General features: G+C 44.1%; 1 protein-coding gene across 1 annotated transcript in view; it reads right to left on the bottom strand.

The window, feature by feature from the left end:
* Positions 1-24,347: 24,347 nt before the first annotated feature.
* The window catches only part of FOXG1 (forkhead box G1), an 82,014-nt gene continuing 81,540 nt past the window's right edge, over positions 24,348-24,821 (bottom strand). Inside the window, exon 5 of the transcript XR_005744819.1 lies at positions 24,348-24,821. This exon is cut by the window's right edge and continues 26 nt beyond it. The gene's annotated coding sequence lies outside the window, so the exon portion shown is untranslated.

Here is a 24,821-nt window from a genome sequence, read left to right as displayed (position 1 = left end):
TTTTTTATAATTATTTGTTTTCCCGGCGCATATATTTTTTTTACCCGTCGCAACTTTAGTGTCCCGTCGCAATCCACAAAGCCGCCCGGCGTCAATTACGTTTGCGCGCTGCACGTCGGTAAAATTACGTCACACGCATGCGCAGTACGGCCGGCGCGGGAGCACGCCTCATTTAAATTTTAAACGCCCCCCGGAGAGGAGGACCGCCTTGCGACGGCGGCACTTAAGTTACACGGCCTGAAATTTCTAGGTAAGTGCTTTGTGGATCAGGCACTTAGGTAGAAACTTTAAGTCAGTGTAACTTAACTGCTGAAAGTTACGCCGCCTGGCTGAGGATTTCGCCCTTATACACCTTCCCGCCCAGACCAATTTTCAGCTTTTAGCGCTTTTGCACTTTGAATGACAATTGCGCAGTCATGCTACACTGTACCCAAACTACATTTTTATAATTTTGTTCCCACAAATAGAGCTTTCTTTTGGTGGTATTTGATCACCTCTGGGGTTTTTATTTTCTGCTCAAAAAATTCAAAAAGACCGAAAATTTGGAAAAACAAATGCTTTTTTTTTTTTTACAAAACTTTGTAAAATAAGTATGTTTTCTCCTTCACTGATGGGCACTGATGGAGCTGCACTGATGGGCACTGATAAGGCGGCACTGCTCTGCACCGATGAGGTGGCACTGATGAGGTGGAATTGATGGGCACTGATGATGGGCACTAATATGCAGCACTGATGGGGCACTGATAGGCGGCACTGATGGGCACTGATAGGTGGCACTGATATGTGGCATGAATGGGCACAGATAGGTGGCACAGATGGGCACAGATAGGCGGCACGGATGGGCACAGATAGGCATCATGGATGGGCATGGACAGGCGACACGGATGGGCACAGATAGGCGGCATGGATGGGCACTAATAGGTGGCACAGATGGGCACTGATAGGTTGCACGGATGGGAATGGATGGGCACTTATAGGTGGCATGGATGTACTGTTATATTTGTACTGATAGATGCCAATCAGTGCCAAACAATAATGCCTGCCAATCAATGATGCCCATTGTGGGCACTGATTGGCATCCATTGTGGGCACTGATTGGCATCCCTGGTGGTCTAGAGTGGCATAACTGGTGATGGGCATCCCTGGTGGTCTGGAGGCATCCCTGGTGGTCTAGTGTGGGCATCCTCTGGGGGCTGCACTGATAATCGATCAGCACAAACCCCCCCTGTCAGAGGAGCAGCCGATCGGCTCTCCTCTACTCGCATCTGACAGACGCGAGTGAGGAAAAGCCGATCACCAGCTCTTCTTGTTTACATCGTGATCAGCCGTGATTGGACACGGCTGATCACGTGGTAAAGAGCCTCCCGTCAGGTCGGTGTTACGGGGTGTCGGACTGACACCCCGCAACAACAATCGCCGCGATGCGCGCCCACGGGGGCGCGCATCGGCTCAATATCCTGAAGACATCATATGACTTTGGGTCAGAATATTGAAACCACTTTGCCGCCGTCATTTTGTAATAGGGCGGGCGGCAAGTGGTTAATCAGTATAAAAAAATGCCCACTGCCCCACCTATAACTGGCCTTTGCAGAAAGGAGCATATGGAAGGGCGATGCATGTCAAACAAATCCATTGAAAATTCCCAGCTCTACTTACCGACCAGCCTGCAACCAAATGCTTTAAAAAAGGGATTTTGTTTACACACATTTGCTAACACATTTACATGTGTTAGCTGCAGAGCCTCTTCACAACACCCCCATATTATCTGCAGTCCTAACTCTAAATTTAAAAGAGCCTCCATGGTGGAAGCACATGCATTATAATGGATAGGCAGAAAGCAGTTGAGCCTGGAGGAAGCCCACTCCTCCTTAAGGCACAGGGGCACACTGGACACCCAACATGTAGCACAATGGCAGCAAAGGTGTCTAGTGCGTCACGTCACCAGTATTCCAACAATACAAACAAATGGCCACTGCCCCCAACTGGCTGATCTTTCATCAGGCTGGGGATATGTGATGATAATGTACCACTATTTATCAGGACCTGCCAGTGTGAGACTCCCAGCTAGGTCACCAAATGCAAGTATACATTAAATTAAGCTAATAATAGCATAAAATGATTACTAAATACATTACCAATAATAACAATTACGTGGAATGTAAAAATAAATACAAATAGATAAAAAGTGGTCTTAAAATTGTTTAATAAACAAATTGTCTTAGACCTGACATAAATTCATCTGAAAAAGAAGAAGGTCAACATTATGTATAGCATGTATAGGGGATTATTAACCATTAAATCAACCATTAGATCTAGACATACTTACTATGGTCGTAAGAATATTCATAGTCACTTTGCTAAAGTGATATTAAAGGCAATTTAAAAAAAAATTAAAGTAACAAACATGTTATACTTACTTGTTCTGTGTAATGGCGTTGCACAGGGCAGCCCCGATCCTCCACCTTCTTGGGTCCTCCGCCGCCACTCCTGGCCCCTCCCTCCTGTTGAGTGCCTGAGAGCAATCAGCTTGCTGTGGAGGCACCCAAGCAGGCTCTCTCCTGAGCCACTGCCCTGCGTATCTATTCACTCACAGAGCTGTGGCTCAGCCCTGCCCCTCTCTCCCCTCATTGGCTCACTGGCTGAGATTGACAGCAGTGGGAGCAAATGGCTCTTGCTGCTGTCACAGCCAATGAGGAGGTTGAGTCCCTGGAGAGCCAAGGCTTTTGTGTACATCTCAATGGGGCTCTAGTAAGTTTTATGGGGGGCTGAGGGGTCTCAAAGACCAGAAGGCCCCCCTCTGGCATAGCCAAAAGTGTTCTGCCTGAACATACCTTCAATTACCCATAAGTAGGCTGTGGGTAGAGTTGTTATGAAATTCCCAGAAATGGCAAGGTACACTAAGCTTATCTTTACCTTCTTCTATAAAGTGTTGGTGCTCACACAATCTTTTTCTTAGAGGTCTAATTGTGCATCCAACATAGAAAAAGTCCACATGGACAACTTAGGCAATACACTTCGAACTCCGATGAGCAATTATAGAAATCAATTGACTTATATGTTTTTCCTTCAACCGTGAAGTATTTTTGCCCATGTGGAATAAAGGATCATGTTTTAGTGACACGTGCCTGAGAGAAGGAACATGTAAAGTGGATGTTCTATAGTGTCTGACCCAACGGGTTTGAGTTTACTCAAAGCTTTTTTGTTTTTAAGGTTTGGTGCCATTCTGTATGTAACCTTATGTTTCTTTGGAATCACAGGCTGTAAGGATCTTGTTCCAAGACACACAGGTGTTTAGTTAAAATACGCTCAATCCCTGATGTCTATCATGATAGTGGGTGGTGAACCTAACTAGTTGACCTTCTTCTCTTTTGATGGTGTTGTAGGTTACCCTTGCATATAGAAGTTGTATGCCTGGTGAATGAGAGGTTTTGGGTAACCTTTATCAAAGAATTTCCATTTTAGAGAAGCACTCTGGGATACGTAGTCGGACTCCCTGATATAATTCTGTCTGAGGAGACAGAATTGGTCTTTAGGTATATTTTTGATCCTCTGTGGTAGATGACAACTGTTGTAATGTAAGAAATAGTTTCCAGCTGTAGGTTTGGTATAGTTTCTAGCATAGATCTTGTGACCTTCATGGCCCATCTCCAGATCTAAAAAAGCTAGATTATGTTGGTCTTTGAATGAGGTGAAGCAGAGACCAAGGGAATTGTCATTGTAGGGGGAAACAAAGATATCAACAAGAGAAATGGGGCCATCCTAGATTATAATGATGTTGTCTATATAACGACCATAAAGAACTAGATTTGCTAGGAAGGGGTTGTTCTGTCATATGTACAGTGTTTCCCAATGACCCATGGTCAGGTTGGCAATGGCATACAAAGGCGCAATGTTGGCCCCCAATACCTTGTATCTGCAGATAATAGTAACCAACAAAACTGAAATAATTATGAGTAAGGCAGAAGGTATTGGCTTCCAGAAAAAAGTTGGCTTTTTCTAGGGTTGGATAGTGGATCTAAAAACAAAAAGTATCAAAGGGCAGATATCCCAACTTTCAAAAGTTAGTTTTCTTCCCTGGTGTAGAGGGCAATATGTTCCAATAGATGTGTACCATCACAGATTCAGAATGGTACTTTTTGACTGACAGGAATAAAAACATATTTATATATTGAGAGAGACCAGTGGTGCCGCTGTTCATAGCTGCAACTATTTGCCTCCCTAGGGGGTTGTGGGCATTCTTATGGATCTTAGGCAAAAGGAAAAGAGATTTCACCTCCAAATACGGAAAGGTTTTTTCACAGTAAGAGCTGTGAAAATGTGGAACAGACTCCCTCCAGAGGTGGTTCTGGCCAGCTCAGTAGATTGCTTTAAGAGAGGCCTGGATACTTTCCTAAATGTACATAAGATAACTGAGTACTAAGATTTGTAGGTAAAGTTGATCCAGGGTAAATCCGATTGCCTCTCGGGGGATCAGGAAGGAATTTTTTCCCCTGCTGTAGCAAATTGGATCATGCTCTGCTGGTGTTTTTTGCCTTCCTCTGGATCAACTGTGGCTATGGAGTTGGGTGTATAGGATTGTACTGTGTTTTTTATTTTGTTTTTTTATTTTTTGTGGTTGAACTGGATGGACTTGTGTCTTTTTTCAACCTGACTAACTATGTAACTATGTAACTATGTAACTATGTAATCTAAATATGGAGTCTGGTAGAAATCCATCCGTAGAAATTTAGCTTTGATTTTATCTGTACCCCCTTCCTTCAGTGCTCTGTTAATTAAACCAGCTTGAAACCAGGTAATGAGAGTGCCAGTAAAGAATGGGACCGTGCCATCCCTGACGGCTCCCATGCGCATGCGCAGGAGTGACGTCATTGCTTCTCTGACCAGTCACAGTGCCAGAGCAGCGATACCCGGAAGTCACTCCGGGTATCATGACGGCTGCAGAGGAGAGGAACGAGGTTTACTGCGGGGGCTTTGATCTTAGGTAAGTAATTCTGCCTTTATGCCTTTCTCCTGAAGGGTTTTTTTTATGAAAAGTTTCAGAGGGTTTACTTCCTCTTTAATTATGCACTTTATAGAGCAAATATATTTGTATTTGTTGGATATAAGACCTGCACCAGGTATATTGTTGTAGTATTTGCACTATACAGGTAGTTATGAAAAGTTCACAGTAGCGCTGCACTAATTTGGGATTTAATGTGTATTAAGTGTAGTGGAAGCCATTTTGGTGCTCTTTCCTTTACCTCATTTTAGGGGATTGACCCTCTTTTAGTACCAAATCCTATATCCCTATTTACTCATTAGTATCCCTCTTTTTGGTCTCATGGGTAGACCATAGAAAATGCACTCTTTACAAAAAATATTATAGTACATTAAACCTTTCATCCAACCTCTAGATCAGGGGTCTCCAAACATTCTAAACAAAGGGCCGGTTTATTGTCCTTCAGACTCTTGGAGGGCCGGACTTTGGAAATTGTCCTTTCATCAGTGGGAGTAAACATCAGATATTATTAGGGGGGGGGATAGTGCCCCATTGCTGGTATCATAGGGAGGAATATTGCCCCATTAGTGATGTGAATGAATGAATGAATGAATGACTTGTATAGCGCAACTCATGCTAACTGAATCGCCTCTGGGCGCTTTTTCCAGCCAGAGTCTGCTTGGCTGGTGCGGTCATTTTACCCCGTAGGATCGTGACACACAGTCATACACACGGATATACATATATATACTGGGCCAATTTGGACAAGATCCAATTTACCTACCAGCATGTCTTTGGAGTGTGGGAGGAAACCGGAGTACCCGGAGGAAACCCACGCATGCACAGGGAGAACATGCAAACTCCAGGCAGATGGTGTCGTGGTCGGGATTCGAACCAGCGACCCTTTTGCTGCTAGGCGAAAATGCTAGGCGAAAGTGCTACTCACTACACCACTGTGGTGTCAGTGGGAGTAATGGTTCTCCATTGTTGGTGTCAGATAGCAGAATAGGGTCTTGTATCAGTGGGAGGGATATTGCCGTAAGGGCCGGAAAAAGGCAAGCAAAGGGCGGTATCTGGCCCTCGGGCCGCAGATTGGAGACCACTGCTCTAGATAATTGGATTTTTTTCATTTTGAAAAGCCAGTATAAAAGGTAGTTATGGTTCAAAAAAGCACTTGTAGGTTCAACCAATAAATGTTGGCATGATAACTCCTTGTGGTCTATGTAACTAGGGTGTGCTAGGAGTTTGTCTTTGGCCTACATGCTTTGTGCTAAATGGTGTCCTCTTTCTGTTTTCAGAATGGAGGTATTTAAGCCAAAATGCCAAGAAGTGATTTCAGAATGGAGGTACGGCCACTCTACAACCCATCTAAATGACAGATAAGAACAAACCACCACCACCACCACCACCTACACTAATGGAGCACGTCACTAACGCTCTCTTAATAAAGAGTGAGCAGGACTGCCAAATACACTATGAGTGCTGTTTAAAATATCAACTAGAAATGTGTAAGCTCCATTATTGCAATCCAGCCTCCTTTTGTATGCAGTTCGTAAAGAGATCGTCTGTGTGGATGTCATTGTAATTATGTGTTTATATAAATGTAAATATCCCCATATAGTCACTGAATATATACACGATTTCATAGCAACACTACATTGTTTACTTACCAGTTCTCATCTTATTTTCCTAAAATAAGGTAATTAAAATGATTCAACTCCTGATCAGCTTATGAGAAAAATAAGTGTGTGGGAGTCTAAATGTTTTGCCTCTGGTGTGACAGTAAATAGAGCTTTTCCAGCATGTTTTTATTTTATTTTTTAATTTAGCCTTAATCTTCCACACTCTGCTTTGATGCCTCAAGACAAACATTTCTTCTCATTTCAATCTGTGTATTATTTTCACTGTTTAATAAGAGGTAATACGCCTTGTTTTTCTTTCAACTGAATCCTGTTTCACATACAAAAATACAATTAAGACTGCAGCTGCAATTTATAGAAATATAAAAGAAGATGCTATGTAAATATAATGGCACTGTGCATTATATAGGTAGTTTGAACCTTTATATACAGACCTATACAATGCCCTTGTGAATAATTGCACCACAGTGGAGTTCCTGCCATGGAGGTGATGATCTACCCTTCTAGAGTTGTATTCTGTCAGAGACATCTTTCTACTGCCAAGCATTTGTTCTTCTTAGAAAACATAGGAGTTAAGACCAAGCAGATAATAAGCATATTAGCTCTTGACACCTCCAGCTTGCTGTTTGTGGTTCATTGATTTTCATACATAAAGAGAACAGTAGAAGACAAGAGTAGCCAGCCTTCATTATTTAGAATATAACCTACTGTAATATTAAGCACACAGTCTGGTTGTTTACTAAAACTGCAAAGTGCAAAATCTGGTGCAGTTCTCCAAAGAAACTGTCACGTACCTTCAAGCAGAGCCTGACGCCACGTACACACGATCAGTCCATCCGATGAGAACGGACCGATGGACCATTTTCATCGGTTAACCGATGAAGCTGACTGATGGTCCGTCGCGCCTACACACCATCGGTTAAAAAATGATCGTGTCAGAACGTGGTGACGTAAAACACAACGACGTTGACTTGATTTAGAGCATGCGTGGATTTTTAACCGATGGACGTGCCTACAAACGATCGTTTTTTTTTCTATCGGTTAGGAATCCATCAGTTAAATTTAAAACAAGTTGGCTTTTTTTTAACCGATGGTTAAATAACAGATGGCGCCCACACACGATCGGTTTTGATCGATGAAAACAGTCCATCAGACCATTCTTATCGCTTTAACCGATCGTGTGTACGCGGCATGACAAGCAGAGGAAGGCTTCTCGTACAGCCCTGGTTCAAAGACCAATGGTGTTTCTGGGGAGGGGGGCAGAGGAGTGACACCATCCCAAGGATTGCGAAAGCCCTGGCTCCCTATGGCAGTTTTTTTCAGCCGAAACACCTCTGGCTCCACGGCCGTGCTAGCCTGGCATGTGTGGGTTTTGTTCCTCCTCCTCTCTCTCACTACTGCTGAGCCTGTAGCTGTTCTCCGCCCTGGCGGCACGGCTGGCGCTCGCTTCACTGCACACTGACACTGTGTCCTCCCCGGACCCCTGCTGCCGCCCGGGTGTGCCTGAACTGAGCCGCCCGCCCTATACTGGTGCGGTAATGGGTAGGAGTGTGACAGATTGTGATGGCGGTGTCCTCTGCGGGCCGAGGTGAGCTGTTGTGATAAGGGGTGGTGTATTGGCATGTAGTCCGCCGCCCAGTTACACCTGAGTGACCCTGAGCTGGTGTGACAACAGGGAGGGGTATTTCTGTTTGTATCAGGCACCATGTACTCCTCTGATAACTGGGATGGGGGCTGCTTCTGTTATTTATTTTTTAAGACAAGTCTCATTTCCTGGAACAAAAAAAATAATAATAAAACAAAATTATACAGCACACATAGGAATGCGCACAGGGTATGCTGGGGGTGCCTGGGCACACCCTAATCACCTCATACACATTAGCATTATCAGTCTGTGTGCATGCGGGGAAATGTGAAAGATCTCCCTCTTATCAGCTCTGCCATCACGGAGGTGTTTACGTACTTTGTTTTACTGTGTTCCTGGGTGCTGTGTGAAGGTTGCTCTCATACACGAAGAAGCCTCTGGTGCTTTCGACAAAGTCCAAGGCCGCGTACACACGGTCGAACATGTCCGCTGAAACTGGTCCGCGGACCAGTTTTCGCGGACATGTCCGACCGTGTGTACGGCCTAGCGGACAGGTTTCCAGCGGACAAAAGTTTCTTAGCAAGCTAATAAACCTGTCCGCTGGAAACATGTCCGTCGGACATGTCCGATGGTTAGTACACCTAATCGGACATGTCCGCTGGTTATGACGTGTAACCAGCGTCCCGAAATCCCGCGCATGCGTCGAATTGATTTGACGCATGCGTAAAAGCATTGCACTTCCGTGTTTGAGAACGTCGGTGTCTTCTACGTCACCGCGTTCTCTGTCCGCGGGGATTTTGGTCTGATGGTGTGTACACACATCAGACCAAAAGCTTCCAGGAGACATGTCCGATGAAAACGGTCCGTGGACCGTTTTCATCGGACATGTCTCCTCGTGTGTATGGGGCCCAAGAGTTTTAGGAGAGACTACTAGTTGAGAGTCCTAATATTTTAATTCTGAAAGAAGTATGTTAATGCATTTCAGTGGTGCTATAGCTTGAATCAGCTGCTTGCGTTGGCTGCTGTAGCCTGCTTTCTCACAGATAGTCATGCCTTTTAATCTCCTAAGTCTGGCATTGCTCCAGTCCAATCTTCACCAGTATAGTGAGCCCTAATGAAGGGGTCCCTTTGAACTTTGGAAACAAGTTGGCTTGTTTTTCTTGGATAAACAATAATGAAATAAAAAATATTTGGGCTCTTAATTATTTTTCTGGCTATCCTTCCCTTTTAAATTTCTTGACTATTGTCAGAAAAGGCTTTATTAAACCAATGGCAGCTTCTTTTTTCCACTAGATCAAACACTGAACCCTCTCCCTTTAGTGCCTGGATATGTTAATGGTCCTGTGCTCTAATTGGTTAACTATGCTGTCATATAAAGGCAGACCTCTACGCAGGGCAAAACAGGGAAAACTGCCTTTTGTTCCAAAGCAGAAGTAAGGCTCCTAACCACACTAATTTACTAAATATTGCTCCGAATTGTGTGGGGGGTAGTAGGCAATATTTGATATTATTCTGAATAAAGATTATTTGTATTGCTTGAGGTGACAACATTTCAAGTAAGGGCATGCTGTAATTTTTGTTTGAGAAAAAAGGAAAAAATAAAAAAATAGTTAGTGATTTGCATGGCAGAGGCAACGATTGGGATGTGGATTTTGGTGTGTATAGAGATGAGTCGGAGTCATCATATTTCATAACATCATATTACTTTATTATACCAAAGACGCATTTTTTGACTCAAACTCTCCACTTCCTTAGTTATACTTTCTGGTTCATTGCCTTACTGGAACATAATGCTCCCTTTGGTGTGGAAGGTAGTAACCATTATTTGGTATTAAACAAATTCAGTGTTCTCCAAACTGCGGCCCAGGGGCCAGATGAGGCCCATTTATTTGGCCCTTGGGGCCCTTGCTTGCTTTTATCTGGCCCTTGGGGCGCTATTTCATCCACTTATACCAACAATGGGGCAAAATTTCTCCCAATGACACCAATGAAGGGACACGATTCCTCCCAATAACACCAATGAATGGACACAATTCCTCCCAATGACACCACTAATGGGGCACAATTCCTCCCTTCTGTTACTAAAGATGGGGCCTTTTTTCCCCACTGATGTCAGAACCTTTTCTACACCCAATGGCCGCAGTCCGGACCTCCTAATGCCTGAAGGACAATAAATTGGCATTTTTTTTAGAAAGTTTGCAGACCCCTGGTCTAATTACAGATACTCATTATTGTTTGAGGTGGCAACATTTCAAGTAAGGGCATATTGTACTTTTTGACATTATTTTACACAATTTTTTGTTATGTTAAGTCATGCAATTAACTGCTTTTTTCTTTAAAGGGGTTGTAAAGGTAAAAAAAAAAAATCCCCATAGCTTCCTTTACCTTAGTGCAGCCCTCCTTCACTTACCTCATCCTTCGATTTTGCTTTTAAATTTTGCTTTTAAATGTCCTTATTTCTTCTGAGAAATCCTCACTTCCTGTTATTCTGTCTGTAACTCCACACAGTAATGCAAGGCTTTCTCTCTGGTGTGGAGTGTCGTGCTCGCCCCCTCCCTTGAGCAGAAGAGTCAGAACGCTCTCTACGTTGCAGATAGAGAAAGGAGCTGTGTGTTAGTGGGCATCCTGACTCTCTAGTGTCCTTCAGGCATTAGGAGGGCCGGACTGCGGCCATTGGGTGTAGAAAAGTTTCTGACATCGGTGGGAAAAAAAAATGCCCCAATTTTAGTGACAGAAGGGAGGAATTGTGCCCCATTAAGGTAAAGGAAGCTATTTAGGGGATTTTTTTTTTACCTTTACAACCCCTTTAAATCAGAAGTGGGGCTTTATCTTGGCTTGGAGAAAAGTCAAGGCCATGAAACAACCCAGATCTGAACTTAACTCCTCTTGTTACTTTAGGGACTTTTTAGGCCAGGGCATGTACAAAGCACATAGCACACAAGCACTTTGGCTTGTCAAAACAATTGTAACAGTGGGTTATCTACTGCATGAACAATCTAATAAGTTTAAATAGCTTGTCAAGGCTGCTATTTAACTCTCTGCCAGAAAGATATTTGGCTTGTTTCACTAAAAATCAGCATGCCCTGTGTCTTCTTGCTGCAGACAAAGGATAAGCTGCCTTGAGTTGGCTCAAAGAATATGGTCACTGGCCCAAGGCAGACCCACATACTTGTCTTCAGCAGAAAGTAACAAATAGCTTCCTTAATAGCAGCAGTGTATGTACTGGCAAGACACATGGCTGCACATTGAGAATGTCTTCTTTTCCTGGACCTATTTTTCATTAAAGGGGAGCTTTACATCTATCCATGTATTCTGTCATATCAACTTAGGGTACTAGTCATGTAAAAGAGGAACTTCACCCTTGTCATAAAATTGACACCTTTAGAAATGCTTAGTAATGGCAATCTATAAGCAGATTATAATATATTTGCAGCCATTTTATCCTTTGGATACCTTATTTTTCTTCCCCCCCCCTATCCTTCTCATGGTGACCATTTTTACTAAGGGCAGAAACATCCATCTCCCATTACTACATGGAACTTTGGCCCAGATTCTCAAAGGGCTTACGACGGCGCAACGCCATGTACGCCGGCGTAAGTCCTAATCTGGGCCGTCGTATCTATGCGACTGATTCTTAGAATCAGTTACGCATAGATATCCATTAGATCCGACAGGCGTAAGGCTCTTACGCTGTCGGATCTTAAATGTATTTTTTTTTTTGCCGCCTCCGTCGTTTTCCCCGTCGAGTATGCAAATTAGCTAGATACGCGAATTCCCGAACGTACGCGCGGTCGACGCAGTGAAGTTACGACGTTTACGTTAGGTTTGCGCGGTGTAAAGTTGCCCCTGCTATATGAGGGGCAACCAATGTTAAGTATGGCAGTCGTTCCCGCGTCAACATTTTAAAATTTACGTTGTTTGCGTAAGTCGTCCGTGAAAGGGGCTGGACGCCATTTACTTTCACGTCAAAACCAATGACGTCCTTGCGACGTCATTTGAAGCAATGCACCCTGGGAGCGGACGGCGCATGCGCAGTACGTTTGGCGCAAGAACGCGCTTAACTTAAATGCTCCATGCCCCCCACCCGGCTAATTTGAATTAGGCGGGCTTGCGCCGGGTGATTGACGATACGCCGCCGCAACTTTACAGGCAAGTTCTTTGTGAATAAAGCACTTGCCTGTAAAACTTGCGGCGGCGTAACGTAAATCAGATACGTTATGCCCGCCGAGTTTTACGCCATTCTACAAGAATCTGGGCCTTTGGGTCTGCCTCTGCAAATAAATGACACAAACTTCCCAGAATACATCTGTGAGGCCAAGGTTACATCACCAGTGCCCCATTTAACCAGGAAGTGGACGAACAGTAATTGTAAGTAAAAGCAAAAAATGTTTGTTTAACTAATGCATGTAAGATGCACAACTGCATGCTGATGTGATTTTGCTGAAAGGGGGAGAAGATCCACTTTAACTACTTAAGCCCAGGCCACTTTTTGCAATTCGGCACTGCGTCACTTTAACTGACAATTGCGCGGTCGTGCGACGTGGCTCCCAAACAAAATTGACGCCTTTTTTTTCCCATAAATAGAGCTTTCTTTTGGTGGTATTTGATCACCTCTGCAGTTTTTATGTTTTGCGACATGAACAAAAATAGAGCGACAATCTTGAAAAAAATTCAATATTTTTTACTTTTTTGCTATAATAAATATTCCCAAAAAATACATTAAAAAAACATTTTTTTCCCTCAGTTTAGACCGATACGTATTCTTGTACATATTTTTGGTAAAAAAAATCGCAATAAGTGTTTATTGATTGGTTTACGCAAAAGTTATAGCGTCTACAAAGTATATGGCATTTTTATTAATATTTTTTTTTACTAGTAATGGCGGCAATCAGCAATTTTTATCGTGACTGCGACATTATGGCGGACACATCGGACACTTTTGACACATTTTTGGGACCATTGTCATTTGTAAAGCGATCAGTGCTATGAAAATGCATTGATTACAGAGATACCCCACTTTTAAGTACACAATGGGGATTATTTACTATCACTGGAAAGCACAAAATCAGGCTCACTTCTGCATAGAAACCAATGATCTTCTAACCCGAGCTTGTTCAATTAAGCTTTGGTAATAAAACCTGGAAGCTCATTGGTTTCTGTGCAGAAATGAGCCTGATTTTGCGCTTTCCAGCTTTAGTAAATAAACCCCATTGTGTACTTAAAAGTGGGGTATGCCTGTACTGTGAAAATGCCACTAGGTGGCGCTGTAGGGGTTAAGTGTGTCCTAGTGAGTGTTTCTTACTGTAGGGGGGGTGGGCAGTGTGTGACATGACACTGATCTCTGCTCCGATTACACGGAGCGACGATCAGTGTCATTGCCACTAGGCAGAGCGGGGAGATGCTTGTTTACATTAGCATCTCCCCGCTCTATCTCTCCGTGAGACGATTGTGGGTATCCCCGTCGACTTAAATGTGCATGCGGCGGTCGGGAAGCAGTTAAAGGTACAGCTACCCATTAAAGTGCCCCCACTTTAAAAATAGACTGTGGGGTATTCTTTGCAAATCTGCCCCCTGATCTTATGCCATAGTAAATGCACATTTTGGGCCAGATCCACGTAGCCTGGCGCATTGTTGTGTCCAGCGTAGCGTATCTCTGATACACTACGCCGCCGTAACTTTCAGCGTATTTTCCTTATCCTCAAAGAATATGCGCCGTAAGTTACGGCGGCGTAGTGTAACTTTGGCGGCGTAAGGGCGCGCAATTCAAATGGATGTGATGGGGGCGTGTTTTATGTAAGTACGTCTTGACCTGACGTAAATTACGTTTTTTTATGGTGCATGCGCCGTCCGTGGGGGTATCCCAGTGCGCATGCTCGAAATGTACCCGCAACAAGCCAATGCTTACCACGTGAACGTCATTCTACATAAAGCCCTATTCGCGAACGACTTACGCAAACGACGTAAAAAAATCAAATTTCGACGCGGGAACAACGGCAATACTTAACATAGGATACGCCTCATTTAGCAGGGGTAATTATACGTCGAAAAAAAGCTTACGGAAAAGACGTAAAAAAATGCGCCGGTCGGACGTACGTTTGTGGATTCGCGTATCTAGCTAATTTGCATACTCGACGGGGAAATTGACGGAAATGCCAGCGGAAAAATGCACCTTAGATCCGACGGCGTACTAAGATGTACGCCAGTCGGATCTAGCACAGCTTCAGGCGTATCTTGTTTTGTGGATACAAAACAAAGATACGCCGGAGCAAAATAGAAGTTACGCGACGTATCAATAGATACGCCAGCATAACTTCTTTGAGGATCTGGCCCTTAGTTATGTTTGCATCAAAAATTTGCACTTTGACCAATTGCTAAAAAAAAAAAAAAATATAAGGTTCCAGTGGTACATGGATCTACTTTACCTTATTTTTCATAATACAGTGGTGCTTTCTTTATGAAATGAAGTTGATTGCATGTTTTATATACACTGTATCTTATCTACATATATTATATACAGTATATATAGATACATTCACACACAGTGCGTATATTTTCATCCATAACACTTTCACAATGACACCGTTGTTACGATTAGATGATTTTTCTAGTCTGATCTTTACACACTTGGGAGTCCTGTTTTCAAAATATGTATGTTAGAGACAAGAAAGGATTTTCAAAATAAATGGAGCTATTTGTACTGGATTGCATTTACTGGAACATTTGTAGGAGGCATATAATGCCTCTAAAAGCATGTTTAACCCATTTATAATATAGTGATACTATGGTGATTTGCTCATCTCTCCAGAATATATCTGACAGAGTTTTCCTCATTTCCAGATTCCTATCACACTTACATAATACTGTTGTATGATGTCACTATCTTCTAGGTGTCACATGTGTCATACAGAGATGGCTTGGCTATGTGCACATACAGTACAAAGCTACTGCACAAAAAAGAAGCATTCTCTAAGCACTTACTGACCGCCTAACGACTATGGCCCAGATTCACAAAGCACTTACGCCGACGTATAACAAGTTACGTAAGTGCAAATGTGCGCCGTCGTATCTATGCGCCAGACCCACAAACTAATATGCACCTAAAAACAGGCTACACCCCGCCGACGTAGCTTGCACACGCGGGCGTAGGGTGGGCACACATTTAGGCTGGACGCATTGGGGCTGCTCCCATTGATTAGCCATTCAAACATGCAAATGAGGGAAATACGGCAATTTACGAACGTGCGTGTGCCCGTCGCATGCTACGCGAAATGCGCGTAAGTTGTACGTCCGGCGTAAAGTTATTCCCCATAAAGGAGGTGCAACCCGGCAACAGACATGCACAGGGCTACACCAGGGAACACAAGCCGACGTATTGTGCGTTGGATGTGTGTCTGGCTGGGTGTACGTTATGTTCACGGCATACGTAGTGATCCGGCGTAGCTTAGGCAGTTTTGCCGGCGTGGTTGTGAGCATGCGCATGGGGGTGCTGTGCTTGCCTCCACGTCACGGCGCATGCGCAGTTCGTGATACGTACCTGTCTGGCGCTCGGCCCATCATTTGCATGGGGTCACGCCTCATTTGCATGGGTTTACGCCCACTTCCACCTACGCCGACGTGCGCCTTCCAAACCCACGCCACGCTGGCGCAGCGTTGGGAGCACTGGCTTGCTGAATGCCATGCTTGCCTCTCTGCGCTGCGTTGGTGTAGCGTACAGTGTTTTCCCTACGGCGGCGTAATGTGCGCCTTGCTCTCTGTGAATCTGGACCTATATTCGTCGGCAGAATGGGTCGGCTGAGCAAACGTACGTCGCCTTGAATTTCCCGCCGTGCGGGCGCGCGCACGCGGCAAGCTCCTTGACCGTGCCCGCGGGACCCGCGGACTCGATGTCCGCCAGTGTCCCACGATCATGTCACGGAGCTGAAGAACGGGGAGATTCCTATGTAATCAAGTCATTTCCCTGTTCTGCCTAGTGACAGGATAGTGATCTACTTCTCCCTGTAATCTGAAGCAGTGATCACTCTCGTGTCACTCATAGCCCAGCCCAGCCCCCCCACAGTTAGAATCACTCCCTAGGATACACTTAACCCCTTATCGCCCCCTAGTGTTTAACCCCTTCCCTGCCAGTGTCATTTACACAGTATAAATATACAGGTGAAACTTAAATACTTAAGTGAGATATAAATACTTATTGAAAATAAAAATAAAAATGTATTAAATGAAATGGATAAATATCCAAACTTGCATGAATTGATGGTGAATAAATGTGTCACATATGAAATCTGATAATAACCAATACATACATATAGTCCATATATTTGATATTCTAAAAAATCGTGCTGCAATATAAAGTGCTGATTAATCCGTGCAAAGGTGCTGCATGCCACTCTTAATGCGGTATTCTGGTGATTCACTCTGTGCACCCTTCCTCCGTGCTCAGGTATTTCCCGCACTCAACAGATCAAATCCCCCTCTTGGGGTAGCAGGCATCCACAGTGTACGCCCTGTGCTGCGCTCTGGCAAATCTTTAATTGTCCCCCTGTATATGGCTTTGTTCCAGAAACCACTCAAAAGAAGGAAAGAGGATGCCCAAATAGTGTGATACCGTTTAAAAAATCTGATGTTTATTAATTAAAATCGCTGGGTACTCACATTTCATAAAAACAAATCAGGCGTTGTATGTGCTCGTGGAAGTGTTGTAACAGCGTGCGTCCGCTTGACCGGTTTCGTCGTAATGACGTCGTCTGCATTCGTCCGAAAATCCAAATTAATTAAGTTCGAATCTGTCATTGAAGGCTTATGGTGTCTCTAGAATGTTCTAAGAACATTCGTCGGAGGAGCTAAACTGTACGACACCGCAATTGTACATTTCCGGTCGAATGTTCCACCTACAAGCCATAGAAGAATTCTAATGCTGTATGACACTAGTAATAATTATATTTATAATTTATTATAACTAGTCAACCAACATTCAAATTCTTCTATAGCCTATGGGCGGAGCATTTGACCGGAAATGTATGATTGCGGCGTCGTACAGTTTAGCTGCTTCGTCGAATCTTCTTAGAACTTTCGACAGACACCATAAGCCTTCAATGACAGATTCAACGTGTGTATGTTTTTCGTTGCTTCGTCGAATCTTCATCGTTCATGTCGAATGGTCTACCCCAACACTGTCTCTATAATGTCGAATCTTTTCTCTATATGTCGAATCTTTCCTCTCTATGTCGAATCTTTCCTCTCTATGTCGAATCTTTTCTCTCTATATCGAATCTTTTCTCTCTATGTCAAATCTTTTCTCTCTATATCGAATCTTTTCTCTCTATGTCAAATCTTTCCTCTCTATGTAGAATAATCTTGGACTAATAGAGACAGGCCCCGTACACACGACCGAGTTTCTCGGCAGAATTCAGCCAGAAACTCGGTTCAGAGTGTACACTTTCGGCCGAGGAAGCCGACGAGGACCTCGGCGAGGAAATAGAGAACATGTTCTCTATTTCCTCGTTGTTCTATGGGAGAACTCGGCCCGCCGAGCTCCTCGGCGGCTCCAGGACTGAACACGCCGAGGAACTCGATGTGTTTGGCACGTCGAGTTCCTCTGCCGTGTGTACGCGGCCTTAAGGTTAAGCACATTCGACCGCAGATTCGATAGACACAGACTGCTATTGTCAGCGTCATGTCGAATCTCCTATCTATATCGAACTGTTGTAGCAACGAAAATGAAGCATTTTTTATGTCGGATCTTTTGGATTTCGGATCCTGCGCATTTGTTTTCGTTTGTTAAAACCATAACGAAAATACCCAAAATTCGGACGAAAATGCATTCGGATGAAAACAAATGCACATGTCTACTAAGCAGCTGTGTGGTCACTTGGCACTGGACCAGGAAGTTAGTGGAGATCACTGTACTAGGGGTACCTAATACAGTTATTTCCAGTTTCCATTGGGATCCCAAAGGTATGGTACATACATTGGTCCAAGCTGGGCCAATAGGTATGGATGGATAGATATATATGAGTGTATAAATAGATACATAATGGATGGATGAGTGTGTAGATAGATAGATAGATCTATTTTCTAATCTGTACAATGTATTTGTATAGCCTATGCACCACAATGTAACTAGTTGTCAGCATGGATAGATGCTATGACAAGGATCCATTCTATTCTATTCCTAATAAAGATCATTTTCTCTAATATTTATTTAGCAATGTAAGTCATCCCAGCTCTAGAGCTTCCCGGGATGAATGTGTTCCGAGCAGCTGTGTGCTGGCTGCTGTTTGTACAGTAAGTGATACCTAGAACATCTTCAGGAGAAGGATTCATCAAATTACTAAGTGTGTCAGTGAATATAAATAGGGGGCTGAAGGGATTACTGCAGATTGTTACAGATGTATTTCTTAGCTAAGTAGCTATAAGGCTGCTTTGTATAGAAATGACAAATGTCATTTGCAGACAGAACTGACACCGTGTAATGCTTATACAACTTTCCGAAGATTTGTTCTACTTTAGACTAATTTGTAAGTGATTTGGAAAAATATATGGCTTGTAGGCAGAGGATTTACAGCGCTCCGGAGAGTGCTAATAGGTGGAAGTGAGGGTCAGAGCAGCGAAATTGTAAAATATATAATTCTTCCAGTGTGAAGTCAATAAATAATATTAGAGTTTTATTGAGCTCATGTTATGACTTTTGTCCTGAAATATTGAATTGTTATTCTATTTGAGTTGTGTTTTTGAAAATGTATGCTCCAGAATGTAATGTATAAACGCCCCAGTGTAGTCTTACGTTCAACTGTCAATCCTCAGCAGTTGGAGAATGTAGAAAACAAATTGGATGAGGCATGTGCTTTTCCCAGCTGTCATATTGGATTATGTTGTCTCTCATCAACTGCCACATCATTCTATAGCTGTAAACAGTTAACTTAAAGTTATTGAAAAAGACTTAGGTTTTATTTGATAAAAAATAACAAACACATTGCACTTACGTGCTCTGTGCAATGGTTTTGCACAGAGCAGTCCTCATTCACCTCTTCTGGGGTCCCGCTGGGAATTCTGACTCCTCCCCTTGCCAGGTGTCCCTATAGAAAGCTGTTTGCTATTGGGTTCCCACCCAAGTTGGCTCTGTGTGTCCATAGACGCACAGAGCACTGCTTGGCACCACCCCTCGCTCCCTCTTCACTGGCTGTGATTGATAGCAGCAGGAGCCAGTGGCTCCCGCTGCTCTCTCTGAGCCAATGAGGAGGGAGAGAGCCAAGATAGTATCTGCTCTCATGCACAGAGCTGGATCTAGATCGAGCTCAGATTAAAGCGGATCTTCACCCTTCATGTCATCATCCTTCCTCGCCACCCCTCTTCTGGTCCTCTGGACTTTTTTCCACCTTTATTTCCTTTTTTTTAAATGATTTTTTCCAGCCATTCCCTGGCTTGCACATCATTCACCTAGGCCTTGTTCCCACTTTGTCACCCGGGATATGAACGTCACATATCCCAGTAGGCAAAGCCTTTTATTGAGTAAAAGAGGAGGGGGAGGGCCTAGCAGGGCGTCATCGAGAGATGTCCCGGCTTAACACAGAACAGCCAGCAGCCTCTCAATGACATCTCGGCAAGACATGGTGGCGCAAGACTGAGCACTGCCAGAAGATAAGAGGATCTACACTGAACAGCGCTGGATTCTCTGGGTGGGTGAGTATCTAAAATATGCCAATCTCACCACTATTAAGGCATGGGTTAAAAAAAAGAGAAGTGGGGAGGGTAAAAAAAGACTTTAAGATACAATTCCTTCAGTCTTTAGAACTAATTTATGTTGGTTAGCATCCCTGATAGGATTTTATTGCTGCAACAATCATTTGTTGATGAGTGTGCGTGCTTAGCTTTAAATAATAAAGCAAACATAATACATTTCCTACCAACATTTAGAGTTCATCTATCGATGTTCTACTTATAGATCAAGCCCTGATGAAGGGAGTATCCTTGAGCTGGAGCGCATTGGATACCAGGGCCGGTGCTACCGCTAGGCAAACTACTGCCTAGGGCGCAAGGCCAATGGCGTATCTAGGGTATGACAGCCATGGCAAGTGCCATAGGCGCCATGGGGAGGGGCAGCAAAAAGCCTCCCCCTGCACAAAAAAAATCCTATCCGTCCTCCAGCGGCTGCCTCCCGCCTCCGACATGGCAGCTGGCCTACTGGAGTGCTGCGCCGGCACAGCAATTGCTAATATTGCTACTTGGCCTGGAGAGAGGATTGACAGGCGCCCGCATGACGGCCCATGACTGGCCAGACCGGGTACACGTAGGGTAGGGTAACAGTGAGGCCCCATACACACGGCCGAGGAACTCGCCGTGCCAAACACATCGAGTTCCTCGGCCAGTTCAGCCCTGAAGCCGCCGAGGAGCTCGGCGGGCCGAGAGCTCCCATAGAACAACGAGGAAATAGAGAACATGTTCTCTATTTCCTCGTCGAGCTCCTCGTCGGCTTCCTCGGCAAAATTGTACACACGGCCGGGTTTCTCGGCATAATTCAGCCAGAAACTCTGTCGGAAGCTGAATTCTGCCGAGGAAACTGGTCGTGTGTACGGGGCTTGACGGAGGCGGAGCCAAATCCTCTGCCTACCCTCCTCTGCGTGGCATCATCTTCCCCCCAGAGCTGGGAATGTGAGGAGGAGAAGACAGGACGGGAAAAGGAATGGATGGTGGCCCGATGGGGAACCCCCAGCAGCAGTGTCCCCCCCCCTTGCACCCCCCTGTCTCTCCTGTCTGCACTGCATCCCTCTCTGTCCTCATAACACTGCATCTCTCTATCTGTGCCCAGCGTCCCTCTTGGTCCTTGTTGCACTGTGTCCCTCCCTGTCCCTGGCTTCCCTCTCTGTCCCCAGTGTCCCACTCTGTTCTCCTCGCACTGCGTCCCGCTCTGTCCTCAGTGTCCCTCCCTATCCCTGGTTATCTGAAATATGGGTTTCAAATGTTTTGACAGGGTCGTAGTTTCAGTGCTTGCCATAGGCACCATTTTCTCTAGATACGCCTCTGCACATGGCCACTGGTGTTCTTTCTCTATGCAGCAAGCAACTAAGTCTCAGCATCAGCAAGCAACCGCCGCTCCATTCACACATAGCGTCAGAGGTGCAGGGGTGGTGGAGAACTGTGTCTGTGTCCCGTCTCCCGAATGAATGGGCACTGGTAGGTGCATTTGATGACTGCTGGTGAGGCTGCATTTGATGGGCTCTGGTGAAGCTGCATTTGCTAGGCACTGGTAGGCTTTATTGATGGGTCCCGGTAAGCTGCATTGATAGGCGTTGCTAGGCTGCATTGATGGGCACTGGTAGGCTGCATTGATGGGTGCTGTAGGCTGCATTGATGGGCACTTGTAGGCTGCATTGATGGGCATTGGTGGGGTTGCATTAATGGGCATTGGTGAGGCTGCATTGATGGGCGCTTGTGAGGTTGTATTTGATGGGCACTGGTGGGTTGCATTTGATGGGCGCTTGGTTAAAAAGGTGGGATATACATGGGCAGGGCAAAGGGGGTGGAGTTAGGGGTGGAGCGAAAGGGGGCTGCAAAATGAGGTTTCACCTAGGCTGTCAAAAATCCTTGCACCAGCTCTGTTGGATACACAACCTCTGCAAAGAAATCCTGAAGCTCTGAAATGCAAGTTGAAACTAAAATCCCATAATATGTGTACAAATATGTACTTTAGTTACTAGTCTCACTGGTGGAGATTTACTAAAACTGGAGCACTCAGAATGTGGTGCAGCTGTGCATGATGGCCAATCATCTTCTAACACAACAGTACAGTATAGACACCAGAATGTGGAAGGTAGATTGGTTATGTGGAATTTGATTGGATGAATCATCCACAGGAGGTCATAGCAACCTTAATACGCTGCATTCCCAGATAGATCTGTCCTTATGGCAAATGCCAGAAATGCCAGATATCAGTACCAGACCTGCCTTATAGTGACAGATACATTTTAATCACATACTAAAATAGTAATAAACCATCAGAAAGAGGTTCTAATTAACATATGCATGTGTATAGTAACATATGCAAGGCTGTCAATTCCAGCCTTCAGCTGCTTAAAAAAGCCGCTGCCATAAGTCATTTATTGTTGCTTTTATTGGGATTCATTTCTTATATAGAAACGGTTCAAGTAAACCTGTCCTGATAGACAATGGGAGGCTGCCATTGCTGACCTGCTTCTGAAAATGCTAGCAGCCTGGCTCTTGCTGATTTCAATGCTTGAGTCCCATAGCTGGGAAAGGGATAGAGGAATCCGAGGGAGCACAGAACTCCTGATCCACATTTATGTTATAAGTCAGTAGCTCAGAGACAGTGCTGAATCCAGCGCTGGCTGGTGCTCCATTTTTGTGGGGGGGGGGGGGTTGGGGGGTGGTGTATGGTTTGTTTGTTGCCCCCCCCCAAAAAAAAATGGAGCACCAGCCACCACTGGATTCAGCACTGTCTCTGAGCTACTGACCTTTAACATATATGTGGACCAGGAGTTCTGTGCTCCCTCTGATTCCTATCCCTCCACCGATCCCTCCATCAGTCCGTCAGTGCTCTGTGCCCCGAGCCCACCTTTTTTTAAACCAATTAGAGCCTCCATGCATTCAGCGCCCTGCATGTAGATTAGGGGCCGGACGCATGGATTAGGAGGGCAGCACCCCTGCGCCCCCTATGGATGGGCCGCCACTGGCTGAAACCACTGGTTCAAGATGACAGCCAGCATTTTGCAAACTTCTTTTTATACTGATTTCTGAATGATAAATTATAATTTTAGCAGCTCAATTGTACCATAAAAAACAGTAGTAATGTATACCCAATTGTGGCCACAGCAGGGGTAGAGATATGATCATTCAGGTTGCTTTCACACTTCTCTGCTGAAAAAATGCATCAAAAAAACTCATATGCGATTTTGATATATTTTTGATGAGTTTCTGGTTGCCTGACTCCCAGCATGCACCTGTGAAACATGGACATCTGACTCAAAAAATTCACCAAAAACGCAACAGCGGTGTGTTTTTGATAAATTTTCTATTAATTCCTTGCATTTTTGATGCTGTTTTGAAAAGCGTACAAAAAAATGCAACAAACAGGACTTTTAAAAACGCAACTGAAACACACGTGAAGGATGTATTTTTGCTTCTGCTTTTTTTAACTGAAAAAAGTATCAAAAACTGATCAGTGTGAAATGGCCCTTATCAAAAAATAAAACTTATGGAATGAAATAAAAAATTGCAAACTAAAGGGTCTTTAGTTTGAAATTTTGTATTTCACTCCATAAGCTTAGAAGCATTTATTAATCAGTTTTTGACACCATAAGACACCATATGGACACCATAAGAGCAGCAATGAATCAGGCGGTAGATAGAACAAATGACTCCTTTAGGTATAAGCTTCACGAGTAGTATACTATACTAGCATGTAATAGTGATCAATCGCACACAAGTGGAGCATTGTGCACTTGTACAAGGATAATCACTACTACACACTACTATTGTTTACACACTGGAGAGTCACTTGTTTCATCTGTTTACCTGTCAATCACTACTTTTAGTGTAAAGCTGGTTCTGCTGCTTAGGTGAAAAGCAAGCCCAGTGCTCACTATTTTAGCATAGAAAACATACAGGCTTAGGCTGAGCACTGATAGTGACTGTTTCAAGTGGATCTATCATTAAAAAAAAAAAAAAATCTAATTTGAAATGAATTAATAGGGTACAAAGTAGGGTAAGTTGGTCATAAAGTTTTGGCTGTATAATTTGGGTGTATAATCTTAAGGAAAGATTTTTGTTTAAACAAATGGTCTGTCAACAGGTTCTCTTTAAGACACAAACTACACAAGAGGTCCCTAATCAGTCTGAGATTATCCTCTTGTTGGCCATCGCCTATAATTTAACAAGTTCATTTCAACTGCACATGAGACATTTGTTAACCAAGGCTGCCGATTAAAATTCTTCCATGCAGTTTGGTCCTCCGCTGCGGTGTCTGGATGGATGTAGATGTTTTTGTCTGGTCTGCTGAGAGAGACAGCTATTCACACTGTCCTACACATTATCCCTAATTGGCGAGCCAACCAAATGCAGCTTGCACCCAGTTTAACTCATCCATATTAATCGTCGAAAATATGAATCACTCTGAAATGAATCACATCGCATGTGGAGTGCTAACTTTTTGTATTTTATTATTTTTCAAACAGATCTCTTCCTCAGCCGTCCATTCCCTCCCTTTAAAAAACACAAAAGCAATTAACAAATAACCTGTTTTAACCCTGGACATCTGCCTGCTAGATTTTAGGCCTAATTTCCCCTTTTTTGTCCTCGTCAAGAGCTTGTGAATAGTGTCAGGTCCGGATTTAAGGCAGAGTTCCCAGCTCAGGCTGTGCAAGTTGTCTTTAGCTTTTATTCCCAGAACAAAGGCACTAACAGGTTGGACAAAGAAGGTTTTTCTGTTCCAGAGGAGAGAAACTCATGTTTAGACCCCAGGCAACCAACTTGGGGTTGTTTGGCTCCCATTCTCTTTCCATAGAAGGGCACATGGAGTCTTGTTGAAGAATGTGTGTATTCTCCTAGTGTCCTATTCAGAGGTCCCCCTGGGAAGTCACACCTTGGGCTGTCATCAGCTGCAGATATG

The sequence above is a fragment of the Rana temporaria genome, chromosome 13 (genome assembly GCF_905171775.1).
Source record: "Rana temporaria chromosome 13, aRanTem1.1, whole genome shotgun sequence".
NCBI classification, from domain to species: Eukaryota; Metazoa; Chordata; class Amphibia; order Anura; family Ranidae; genus Rana; species Rana temporaria.
The sequence above is the reverse complement of the archived record's forward strand: the minus strand, read 5'-3'. Positions and strand labels throughout refer to the sequence as shown.